The following is a 14,108-nucleotide window of genomic DNA, read 5'->3' on the forward strand; positions in this document are numbered from 1 at the left end:
TTTTCACCATTTAGAATGATATTAGCCATGGGCTTAGCGTAGATGGCCTTTACAATGTTAAGGAATGTTCCCACTATCCCTATTTTTTCTAGTGTTCTGAGCATGAAGGGGTGCTGTATTTTATCAAATGCTTTTTCTGCATCTATTGAAATAATCATGTGATTCTTGACTTTAAGTCTAAACAGAAGTCAATTTTTAAAAGGGTTTCTGACTTCTAAAACTAAAAAGGCAATCCTTTTATATGGAACTAGGCAAGTGTCTTGAATATTATAGAGAAGAACCAGAGAGATTTTTTAGATACGTTTAAAGGAGAATTCTTTCTCTGAGATGTCATCTTTATTGCCCTCTATTGTAATTAGTTATTATAATGGAAAATAAGATAATGTACTCAGACCATTCAGAAGAACTTCTGGAAGACTGAGTCCTGGAGGTTGCTGCAGTATCTTCCCTCCGATATCTATCAGTTTATCAGTAGAAAAGCACTTTCTGACCACCTGTTATACACAATCCCTGCTGGTGAATCATTTACACATTAAAGACCACATTGATGGAGGTTGACAGAAACAACCTACTGATCAACCTGAACAAGTGTTTGCATTCAATAACAATTTATACTATGCATAAGCAAAGGTAGATGCATTCACTGTGGGGTGGCAGATAGAGAGACTAGCAATTTCTTGTTTAGACAGAAACACCTGACAAGGAAGAGCTCATTAGGGTCTCTGGAGAGCGGCTGACAGCTGAGGAGCTGTCTGCTCTGTCAGAAGACCTTTGAAAATACTTCTTGTTTTGGAATCAGAATTTTCTCAATCACCAGCAGGATTCCAGAATCACACTGTTTGTTTCCTTGCCTGTTTCTGCACCCTTTAGGGTTATCAGAATTTGTCCAAAGCTGTAGCTGTCTTCAAAATCCTTTTGCTCTGGTATGCATGCCCACAAACTGGAATCACAGTTTTTTAGAAATATCTTTCCTTGTTCTTGCTTCTGTTCTAGCTAATTACTGTCAGGCTTTGCTTTGAAATACTCATTTACTAACTATATGTGATTGTGTGTGAATGTGTGAAGGTAATAAAGACACGCATCCACACAGAGATGAGGACTGGCCTTGACTTTGTGTCTTTAAGATGAACAAAAGGAAGATAGTAGGCATAGAGAACTGAACTTTTGAAAGGGGAACTTACATTCAAATGACTGCTGTTTAAAGAAAAAAACAAAACAAAATAACCATGCAGACAGAGTCTTGGTGACATACTCTGATGAACTGCCTCAGATACCTTCTGTTCAATCATATCACATGCTAATTTTGTATCCTGAGACGAGACTCAGGAGTCAGATGTCAGCTCTCAGCACCATCATCCCCAGACCTGCAGAGCATCTTTCCCCTGCCCCAGCAGATCCACTCCCACCCAGCATTGTCCTCACAGCAGTTACCTGTAGATCTGACTTCGACTTCCACTCTTGTATTTCCTGAGAGCTGAAACTCATACTTAGCTGAGGTAGAAAGGACCATGTCTATAAATAGTGTTTATATAACTTGCAATGTGCGAATAAGAAAACATTAATAACTGCTACCAAAAAAGGCAATAAAATTATTATTCCCCACTTTATAGTGGACTAAGAAATGTTCATCAGTGGTTCAAGATCATATTGTTAATAACGGAGGGTCTAAAATGCTACTCAAACCAGACATTGCTTTGTCTTAACTACTATACTAGACTTTCACCCTGAAACAAGCCTCTCTATCCTTAGTTGGTGGTTACAGACTCCAAGGTGGACCATAATTCAAGAATGCCCTCCCCCAAATGCTGGTGATGTGGCTTACCGACAGAGTGGTAGAGTACTTGCCTGGCAATAGTGAGGCCCCTAGTTCAATCCCTAGTAGCCCTCTCCTCACCAACAAATAGAAAATCCCCTCCTGGTAACTCTTTTAAAATGATGTAAGAATTCCTTTAATGAAATCACAAAACCTCCATATCACCTTTGGTGTGTGGCAACCTCAATTTTCTTTACACTCTGATGCTTTGAAAGTTTGGTAGTGGTTGAGCTTCCATTCAACTTGAAACACGTATAATCATCCTTTCCATTTTATAGAGACAGGAAATTAAGAGTAACCATGTTGCATACAGGTGGGATCAAACTTAAGGTCTACTTATCAACAAAACTTGAGAATGGGTGCATTACATTTACATTGTCTAGAGTTCTAGTCCACACATATGTATTTATTGAGTGAAATGGCCATAAATAACTATTTTCAGTATGGTCTCTTTCCTGTGTCAATTTTCATGCCAAGCAGAACTTTCTTCAATGCTACGATACATTCCAGCCTGTCTCCTATATCAATTACAATCCCTGCAAGAAAAGATAGCTCACTCAAAGATTTTAGTTTTTTAATTGAGTGACTTTTTTCCCAGGGATATGGGCATAGCTAAGAGTAACATACTAAAAGGAGAAAAATTACCCAGGGACTGCCAAAAATGGGAATCTATAATCACCCACTGGATCTAAAAAAGACACAGGAGAAAGACAGTGTTGATGGACTCAGTGAGAGCTGGAGCCTTGGAAGAGGGCCATCCAGAGGGGCAGTGTCTGTAGAAGAGCGGAGCCACTGTCCATGGAGGTGACACAGGAAGAGAACAGAGGGAAGGATGTTGACCATCCTTCAATCAACTGCTAGGCCCCCCACTGCCTGAATTCAACCATGATCCAGAGTACAAGGGAACTAAGGTGAATTGGGACACAGAGTAAGATAGAAAATAGATCTACATGGGCCAGCAGAAAACCACCAGTACACCTCCCATAAAATTACTCTTCCAGGGAACAGTGGGGCATTTTCCACTAAAGCTAAACATACATTTATCTCATGATCCAGCAATTCTACTTCCTGGTATATATCTGAAAGAAATGAGCACATATGTTCACCAAGCTCCATGCAGAGGAATGTTAATAACAGCTTTATTTAAAAGAGTCAAAAACTGAAAATAACCCAAATAATCATTAGTAGTAGAATGGAGACATTGTGGCATATTCATAGAAGAGTAAAGAGTAATGAAAAGCAAGCCAGTGATAAATGCAATAACATCAATAAATCTCACCAACATAATGTGTAGCTTAAAAAGCCAGACACAAAAGAGTCCCACTGAAAGATTGCATTTATAAGAAGTTCTAAAATAGGAAAAACCAACTTGTGGTGATAAAAGTGAGAACAGTGTTTACCTCTTGGTGTGTGTGGGACGGAAGACAGAGCTGGGTATTGACTACCCAAGAACAGGAGAGAGCCTGTGGGTGGCGGTGACTTGGACATAGGTGAAAATTCATTGAACTGAACGCTGAACACAGGTTCACTTTATGCAAGTTGTACCTCAATTCAAGCAATGATCACACCACCACTAGTGCTCCTACTACCTACTCTTGTGGCAAAGTCACCCAAACTTAGGTTGTCTACCAGGTGATAACACAAAGTAATTAATTCAATCAAAACACACTGTTCTGATTTTTAAACTTAATATTCCTCACCAATGACAAGAAAAGAACAGGTTACTGACAGGCAAATGGCAAGGGCAAATAATCTATCACCTTCAGAAGACTTTCGAGCAGTGAACCGAAAGCAGCCCTTTCAGAAACACAGGAAGATTGTAAGTACAGGTATTATTTGGAGGAGGGCAGATGGTTGAGGGTCCTCAGATATACCTGCATAAGTCTGGCTCATAGCACTATCCTAAAATCTTACCATGGCACACAGGGTTCAAGTTCAAAGAACTTTACAAAAAGTGTCCAGAAATATTGCATGACTGATTCTCAGATATAATTTCCTTTTTCTTGGTAAATTGGGTAGAATATAGAGTTGAGTGAAATCATACAAACTGATCTGGCTTGCTGTTTTCTCATTTAATATGAGGTCAGTTTTCAATGCAATAGTTATTAATATTTCTGAATAGAAACTCCAATTACAAGGCATTTTAATATCTTGACCCACAGGTGATCATTTAAGAGATATCTTTGCTATGTTGCTCTTTCAATGGGCCTGCTCATACAGCAAAAGCATGGTACTCTGGGAAGAGATTGTTCATATTACAATGGAATTAATATTTATAAGCACTGTGGCTCCATTTTGTAAATTGCTTCTCTAAGGTACAGGATGTGCTATGTATGGGACCACCAAAGAGTACAACATAGAATTGAAACAGTAAAAAAGGAACTGGATTTCAGTACAACTGGTTCCAGAACAAAGATTCAAGACCCCTGAATAAAGAAACAAGGAATCAACCTAACAAAAGAGATTGAGAAAACTCTACAATGAAAATTACAGAACTCTAAAGAAAGAAACTGAAGAAGACTTTGAAGATGGAAAGATCTCCTGCATTCTTAGATAGGCAGAATTAATATTGTCAAAATGGCCATACTTCCAAAAACACTATACAGATTTAATGTAATTGCTATTAAGTTTCCGATCATGTTCTTCATAGAGAAAAAGCAGTCATGATATCCATTTGGAAAACTTAGAGGCCCAGAATAGCCAAAGCAAACCTCAGTGAGAAAAGCTAAGTAGGAAGCATCACAATACCAGAGCTTAATACTACAGAGTTGTAGTAACAAGCATGGCATGGTACTGGCACAATAGCAAACATGTGCACCAATGGTACAGAATAGAAGACAAGAGACAAACCCACACACATACAGTTATCTCATACTAGACAAAGGCGCCAAAAACACTGGAGAAAAGATAGCCTCTTCAACAATGGTTCTGGGAGAACTGAAAATCCATACGTAACAAAATGAAATTAGACCCTTATCTCTTACCCTGCACAAAACTCAACTCAAAGTGCATGCAGGGCCTTGGCATTAGACCACAGACACTATGCCTATTAGAAGAAAAAGCAGGTCCAAATCTCTATCATATCAGCTTAGGAAATAAATTCCTCAACAAAATTCCTAAAGTGCCAGAAGTAAAATCAAGAATCAATAAATGGGATGGTGTCAAACTAAAATCTTCTTCACAGCAAAGGGAAGAATGAAGAATGTGAAGAGTGAGCCTACAGAATAGGAGACCTTTGCCACCTGCACCTGAGACAGAGCATTAATCTTCAGGATATACAAAGAACTCAAAAAACTTAACACCAAAAAAAAAAAAAAAAAAACCAACAAAAAAACAAATAACCCAATAAATAAATGGGCAAAGGAACTGAACAGATACTTCACAGAAGAAAAAGTTTGAGTGGTCAACAAATATGCAAAATCTTCAACAACTCTAGCAATTACAGAAATGCAAATCAAAACTGTACTGAGATTCTAGCTCACTCCAGTTAGAATGGCAATTATCAAGAATACAAGTAACAATAAGTACTAGTGTTTTAGTTAGCTTTTTTGCCACGATGACTAAAAGAACCCAACTGGAACAACTGTAGAGGAGGAAAAGTTTATTTGGGGGGCTCATAGTTTCAGAGTTCTCGATCCCTAGACAACAGACTCCATTCCTCAGGGTTCAAGGTGAGGCTGAACATCATGGCAGAAAAGTGTGGCCAAGGGAAGCAGCTCATGTGATGATCAGGAAGCAGAGAGTGAGACTGCATTCACCAGATACAAAATATATACCCCAAACCCATGCCCTCACTAACAGAGTTAAGGCTCTCTGAACCCAATCGTTTCTTCTCTGAACCTTCTTGCATTGTTTGACACATGAGCTTTTGGAGGAAACCTCACATCCTCACCATAACAATGAGGATCGGAGGAAGGGGAGGAGTTACACTCATATGTTGCTGGTGAACTGCAAATTCGTGCAACCACTATGGAAAGTTCTAGTCACGCATCCAGTGTGGGCAAGGGAAAGGATTTCTGTCAGAGGGATGGATTGGTGTAAATTAATCACTAAGAAACTTATTTAATAGAAAAAACACAGGAGACGATTATCTCTTTTGAATTAGAGGTGGAAGACAAATGGAGCCATGCAAAGATCTAGCTCTAATAATATGTGAAGCCCGTACTTGGTTTATTTATAGCGGTACAGATCAAAGGAGCACTGGTAGGAGCTTCTTCCGTGGGAAACAGAATGGGGTGGAGTTAAGGAAGCCATTTTTCTCTAGCAGGTCATGTGACAGACACATTCAGGACACCCAAATTCTGGGGGTGATCCACTCTGTATGGAAGTCACATATTTTAGACTGACACAATCTCTCATGACTGCCAATTCCTGAAAGTCAGATTTCCATGTTTGATGGCTTAAACAAACCTGATTTGCTAGTCATAGATAGCTCCCCACATCAAGCAGTATGGAGATTCCTCAGAAAACTTAGAATGGATCCATCATTTGACCCAGTTATCTCACTACTCGGCATATACCCAAAAGACTTAGAGTCAGCATTCTATAATGATGCGACCACATCAATGTTTATAGCAGCTCAATTCACAATAGTTAAGCTATGGGAACAACCTAGGTGCCCTTCAGCAGATGAATGGATAAAGCAAATGTGGTACATATACACAGTGGAATATTACTCAGCCATATAGAAGAATGAAATTATGGCATTTGCTGGTAGATGGGTGGAACTGGGGACTATACTGTTATATGAAATAAGCAAATCCAAATAAAAACAAAGGTCAAATATTCTTTCTGATATATGGATACGTGGCGTGTGGGGGATGGAGGAGTAAAGGTTCACCAGGTTGGACAGGGGAGAGTGAGGGGAAGGGAGAACAGATGGGAATGGGAATGACAATAGAATGAATTGGACATAACTTTCCTATGTGTAACTCCACATCATATACAACCACAGAAATGGGAACTTACACTCCATCTATGTATGATATGTCAAAATACATTCTACTGTCATGTAAAACTAAAAATAACAAATAATTTTAAAAAACTCAAAGATCATTTTAAAACCCAAAGGGTAACTAAGGCTATGATACCTTTGCATAACCCAGGTCCCCAGGGGCACAAAAATTTATAGATTCACAATATACAGTATTTCTGTGCTATACAATACTGTAAAAACTTCACACTACTAAGTTTCAAATTCACCTGAGAGACTCTAAGAGTAATCTCATGTCGTCCATAAACAAACACACAAGGCTCTGTATGTTCACCATTTTTCCATGTCTCAGCCCAGCTCCATCCGGGCATGCCTCCTGGTAGGCTAACTCCTTCACATCCCTAAACCTCTTCCTCTCCTCCCTGTGTTCACAGCTAAACTTAGCCAGGAAATACTATTTGATATATGGTCAGTTTTTAAAATCAAGGAAGGTCTTTATGATTTTCCAAAAGTTATCTGGGGCAAAACTAGAAGGGAAAGTTAGAATGGAGCAACCGGAAGATAGGTAGGGAGCTCCCCACCTCAGTATGCATCCCAGGAACAATGCTACCACTGGAGACTGAGTTGAGTGGATAAGCCCTATCTGGTGCTGAATCTAAAGCCTTAAAGGATACTGAAATTCTTCCAAGTCAGTGGTGTCCCTGGCTACTTATAAAAGCAGAAGCAGAATTAGAGGCCAATCATTTCTGGAAGAAAGACATCTTAATTGAAGGAATGGACAGGACACATTTTAAAATCAGGCAGTAAATCTGAAGTTAAAGAATAGGAAGTAGAGTCAAAGAATATGCAGCTACCTTGAGTTAGCAGCAGCAGAAACAATAGTAACCAATATCATCTGCTTCAGGACTATAGATACCGAATTTATTAAGTACAAAATAAAAAACAGTGATGTATTAAATGTTTAGAACAGTTCAGGACGTAAATTCAATGTTTTTCCAAGACACAAACTCGCCCTGAGTCATATAGCTTCCAAAAGGCTTAAGGTATCAGGCAGCAATCTGAATGGCCACAAAGAGCCAAGAGGAGAAATGAGTTTTGACATGGGAGTTCAAGGGAACTATTGGATACTATTTTTGAAGTGGAGTCCTAGAAAATTCTGGAAAACTGAACTCACCCAAGACCTCCATTTTTTTTCTAGGTAGCAGAAAATATCACCACTTGTTGTCAATATAGTAAATGCATTTGCAAACCCAGGGCACCCAACAATTTTTACTATTGATATGCATTCTCCTCCTTTTAAGTCTGAGGAGATGTAATCTGTTACTTATTTAAACAAAGTCTCCTAATATGATTTTGTTATGAAAAGTTAATCATTTAAAGGTGTAAAGTTTTGTAAGTTCTTTATAAATTTTCGAGATAAGTGCTCTAACTCAAGTGCATGTGGAAAAGATTTTCTCCCACTCCGTAGGCTCTCTCTTCACATTCTTGATTGTATCCTTTTCTGAGAAAAAGCTTTTTAGTTTGAGTCCATCCCATTTATTGATTCTTGCTTTGATTTCTTGTGCTTTGGGAGTCTTGTTGAGGAAGTCTGATCCTAAGCCAACATCATGAAGATTTGAGCCTACTTTGTCTTCTATTAGGTGCAGGGTCTCTGGTCTAATTCCTATGTCTTTGATTCATTTTGAGTTGAGTTCTGTGCAGGGTGATAGATAGAGGTTTAATTTCATTTTACTGCATATGGATTTCCAGTTTTGCTAGCACCATTTGTTGAACAGGCTATATTTTCTCCATTGTATGTTTTTGGCTCCTTTGTCTAGTATGAGGTGACTGTATTTATGTGGTTTTGTCTCTGTGTTTTCTATTCTGTACCATTGGTCTGCCTGTCTATTTTGGTGCCAATACCATGCTGTTTTTGTGACTATTGCTCTGTAGTATAGTTTAATGTCTGGTATTGTGATACCTCCTGTTTCACTTTTTGTACTCAGTATTGTTTTAGCTATTCAAGGTCTCTTGTTCTTCCAGATGAAGTTCATGATTGCTTTCTCTATTATAAAGAACTTACAAAACTTTACACCAAAAATATGAAGAACCCAATCAATAAATGGGCCAAGGAACTGGACAGACACTTTACAGAAGACACATAAGCAATTAATAAATATATGAAAAAGTGTTCAAAATCTCTAGTAATTAGAGAAATGCAAATTAAAACAATTCTAAGATTTCATCTTACTACAATTAGAATGGTTATTATCAAGAACACAAACATAATAGATGTTGGCGTGGATGTGGGGAAAAAGGCAAACTTTTACATTGCTGGTGGAGTTGCAAATTGGTGCAGCCACTCTGGAAAGCAGTATGGAGATTCCTAACAAAATTTGGAATGGACCCACCTGTTGACCCAGTTATCCCACTCCTTGGCATATACCCAAAGGACTTAAAATCAGCAAACTACAGTAACACAGTCACATCAATATTTATAGCAGCTCAGTTCACAATAGCTAGATTGTGGAACCAACCTAGATGCCCTTCAACAGATGATAAAGAAACTATGGTATATATACACAATGGAATACTATTCAACCATAAAGAAGAATAATATTATGGCATTTGCAAATAAATGGGATGAATTGGAGAATATCATGCTAAGTGAAATAAGCCAAGTCCAAAAAACCAAAGGCCGAATGTTTTCCCTGATAAGTGGAGAATGATATATAATGGGGGTGGGGAGGGGTGAGGAATGAGAGAATAATGAGGGAACTTTAGAATATGTAGAAGGAAATGAGAGGGAGGGGTGTATGAAAAATGGTGGAATAAGAGACATCATTACCCTATGTACATGTATGATTACACAAATGGTGTGAATCTACATTGTTTACAACCATAAAAACAAAATGATGTACCCCATTTGTGTGCAATGAATCAAAATGCAGTAAAATATTAAAAGCTAAATAAAAAATAATAATAAAAAATGTGGTAAAGGTGGGATAAAGTAGGGCTGTCATGATAGTATTTGCCTGTGGAACTTTAAGATAAATCAAATGCATGACTATATTCTAAATGAAAAAATTTCAATTGCATTGAAAAAAAATCCAGTAAACAACAGGGTCTGATTCTAGAGCTTTTAAATTGTGTGGGGTGTGTGAATAGTTTTAACTGCTACTTCAATTTTATTAATCCCTTGGAGGCTTGAGTTTCTATGTCTTTTTTTTTTTTTTTTTTTTTTTTTTTTTTTTTTTTTTTTTTTTTTGCAGGGCTAGGGATTGAACCCAAGGGCCTTGTGCTTGCAAGGCAAGCACCCTACCAACGGAGCTATATCCCCAGCCTTAGTTTCTATATCTTTATGTGCCAACTTTATTAATTGCATGGCTTGACCATATGCCTGTTTTATCTAGTTCCCAAACTTGTTAACATAAAGCTGTTAATATTTTCATTGAATTTATCCTTGCTGCATTTTTACTTAACATTGTTTTCATTTCCAATACTGTCCTTTGCTTCTCCCTTTTTTGTACTCAAGCCTGCCAGAGTTTTATTTTATTAACTAAAAAAATAACTCAAAATTTTGTTTTGCTGAACCCCAGTATCAAATGGGCATGTCCTACTTTATTTCTGCTCTTCCCTTTATTATTTCCACCCTATGATTTCTTTTGGTCTATTCTGTTGCTATTTCCCAAACTTTTCCCACTGAATGATATGTTGGGTGTTGGTTTCCAAATGCACTCCTTATATTCTGCTTTGTGACAGCTGCTTTCTGGAAGATGTGTCTCCTTGGCAGCAAGCCTACTGTGCTTTCCAATCAGTAGGAAGAACTAGGAGGAGACGAGGTAGCAGGAAAAGAGGAGAAGGAACTTGTTCATTATGCTTTTTTATTTTTCCTGTTAGGTCACCCCACCATGGCCTTGTACCCCAGAAGTAGTCATTAATACGTAGCCAAAAGATTTCAGCTTATTGGGGTGCTCTAACTAACAGTCTCTTCGTGTCCCTTCACAGGCAAAGCTGGACATTGCCCACTGTTTATGTGTCTGAGTCTCAGACTCACAGAACCTCTTCCCAGCTTCTGAGGTAGTAGTGCCAACTGGGTAGTCCTCTCTTTGGAGATTAAAGTCTCATTCTGTGAGGTCCTTTCTCCAGGATCCTGGAATACCAGCAGTGACCACATAGGTGGCACCTTCCTTGAGATTCCCAGTCCTATTCCTTGGGCTCCTCCATAAAGTTTCTAAGTCCTGATCAGCTTGCTGATCCCAGCTTCTATTTATTATTCCAGTCTACAGGAAGTAGCACTTTTTTGTCAGGATTCCATCTAATGAGTCCTCTATCCCTTCGTGTTCTACCATCTAACAAATTCCCTATATTAAATTTTCTCTGTTAAAATACTTAGTGAAGTTTGTTTTCCAGAGTGGACCTCAACTGATGTATACTCTCAGCTTACTTATTTCCATGATGTTTCCTAGAATAAGCATTTGAGGATCATGTTGGATTCTCTGTTGCCACTCCTTTCTTGCTACGCCTATATGGCAGAGAAGAATCTGGAAACTACAATTCAGAATAATCATCTCCACATGTCATATGTTTGAGAATAAATTAGAGTCACCTTTTCTAAGGTGGGAAGTGAGGCTGTTATTAGTGGTATAGACATAGACCAGATAAACCTGGATGAGCTGCCCCACTTCTTTACTAGGTGCCTTATTATCAATCAAAGTATTTCTAAATGGCTATTGACAAGAAATTCTACTGAACATCTACACTGTATTGAGCATTTGTTTTGAGCATAAAGAAAAGATATGAGCTTCTTTTTCAGGATTACACATACAAATTTTAAAAATCACAGCAGGTTTGCCATATTCTAGCTTACAAATTCTTAATTATGGTTCTAAACTGAGGTTGATCATTAGAATAATTATGGGAAAATTTTAATATGCAGATGTCTGAGCCTCTTTTGGAGACTGCGTAAAGTCAGTTCAAATGTGTATATACCTTTAAACCTCTTTTGGTGAATTTGGATAATCAGCCTTCTTTTGGAACCACTATTCTGATTCCAGACCTTTAAGTCATCTTGTGATCTCAAATTCTTAAGATCAATTCCCAAGATTTTCTAACTTGCTTGTTTTCTCCCTCATGGACTTCAGCATGAAAGTATCCTTCCGTCATGAAGTCATTTGGTAGCTAATACTTCAAGTAGGAGTAAAAACTCCTCCTGCCTGACATCATTGCACAAACAAGGATCCCTTGTTTTGAACATGATGTCCCTAACCATGCTTATTTCAGAATCGATGATAATGGTAGGCTTGTGAGATCAACGTGTTGGACAATGTATTTCTATTTTGTAAATGCAGAATAAGTCAGGAATGCCAAATGGCAATGTCATAATCCTTTTCTCTGCCAACCTATTGCCTTATGGACACAAATATGTTACTTTTGAAACAGATGGCTCTCCCTGTCCTCCAGGTTATTACATAAGGAAGTGAGGGGCAGTGGAGAGAGGTGCTTGATTTCCAGGAAGACGAGCACAATGCATGTGACAAGACCCCAGGTGCAGAGAGAGACCCAAACTTCAGAGTCAGGCTTGCCTGCATTAAAATCTTGGCTCTGCCTCTTTTTGATCACGAGAACTTCAGCAACTCACCTAATTTGGCCTCCATTTTCTTTTCTATAAAAGCAGAGATAATAAAATCTCTTTCATGTGCTTATTGGAAATTTGAAAAATGTGTAGATAAAGCAAATAGAAGATACACAATAAATGATTTGCTTTTTAAAAATTTCTATATGAAAAAAAAAAGTTTTTTTTTTTTCTTTCTAAGTTTCCTTTTGGCTGGCATTTGCTCTAAATTGAGGAGACCACCCAATAAGATTTCATGTAAGCTCAGGGAAGAATTCCTATTTTAGAAACCCACAAAGGTGGTTATCATAACACCGAACACACACAGACTGAAACCCCAATCTGTAGAAAATGGTGCTTATCTGATTTTTCTTTCCAAAAGCACTGGAATATAGACTGGTAGTTCAACCAATGCAATTTTGTATTGAAAAATATCTACATGCATTTGTGTGTGCTGTGGAGTCAGTGGGGAAGGAATTAGAGCTTTAAAAGAACTCCAAAATAATTTGATGAAAATGATTGAACCCACTCACTGAAATGGTAATTGAGTAAGAATCTTTAAACATCTAATTTAAACATACTCTTATAAAAGTAGCTGACCTGGGATATGACCTGGGTGAACCCCAGGTTTTTAAATATACTTTCATAAAACAAATGACAAATGAGAAGTAACAGGATATTGAGACCTTTCCATTTTCACTTCTAAACAGGAGTTAGTAAAATGGCAATGATAATTAATCATTCAATTAAAATATGTCATCTTTCAAGCCAGGTGTGGTGGCACATTTCTGTCAGCCCAGCTACTTAGGAGACAGAAGTAGGAAGATCTCAAGTTGGAGGACATCCTGGCAATGCAAAGAGACACCATCTTAAATAAATAACTAAAGTCAATATATTATCTTTCACATTCATTTGAGTACTTTGTGTGCCATGAACCACTCTCATACCCAGACAGGGTAGTGTTTCCTCAACTTCTTATATTATTTTAGGTTTCAAGATTTTCATCTTGGGCAAATTTTTCAGAGAATGATGGTATCAAACATTTATTGAGCCTCACCTCAAATCTTTTATTCCATCCATGGGAGCCACAATCTACTTCAAGTTAGCTAAAAATATGTCAGCACCCTCTCTCAGTTGTACCCAATATTCTTGCTTTCTGCCCTTGAACTTCACCTGATATGGAACGCCTACCAAATGCCTGATTGTTACTGATGTATGCAAAAATCTGCAAAATTGCCATTGTATGGGGCAATCCTTGGTCAAGGTGGAGTTGGAGACAGTGAATAAATGTTAACTTTCTTTTCTCCTACACTGACAATTCAGAGGTGTATTCCCTCAGGACACCACATCCCAGTGGACCATAGATACAACTGCCTGAGTAACATTTAGCCATCCTTCCTTCCCTACTGACTCTTCCAGTCTCCCATTCATACATGACCCCTGAGAACACATCCCCAAATAAACTATTTTCATAAAAGATATGTTTTGGACTACTCTCTCTGAAGCCAAACAAAAACAGCATTTCTAAGACTAACCTATAGGCTAAGAAAAATTGCTGAGGATCTGACCTTACATACAGGTCTGAATTGGTTTTGCCACAGCTGTGCACGATCTCTCTGAGAATTTCTGTATTTTCTATCCATGTTTTCTGTCTCTCTATAGTAACAGAGAAACTGATATCACTTGATTTCCTGAGCAAGGGCCAATATTTCAATTCTACTGGGGGTCAGGTCAAAAACTAAAATTTTCCTAGGCCAAAATGTGGTGGT

This window comes from Sciurus vulgaris (genome assembly GCF_902686455.1).
Source record: "Sciurus vulgaris genome assembly, chromosome: 5".
In the NCBI taxonomy this organism is placed as follows: Eukaryota; Metazoa; Chordata; class Mammalia; order Rodentia; family Sciuridae; genus Sciurus; species Sciurus vulgaris.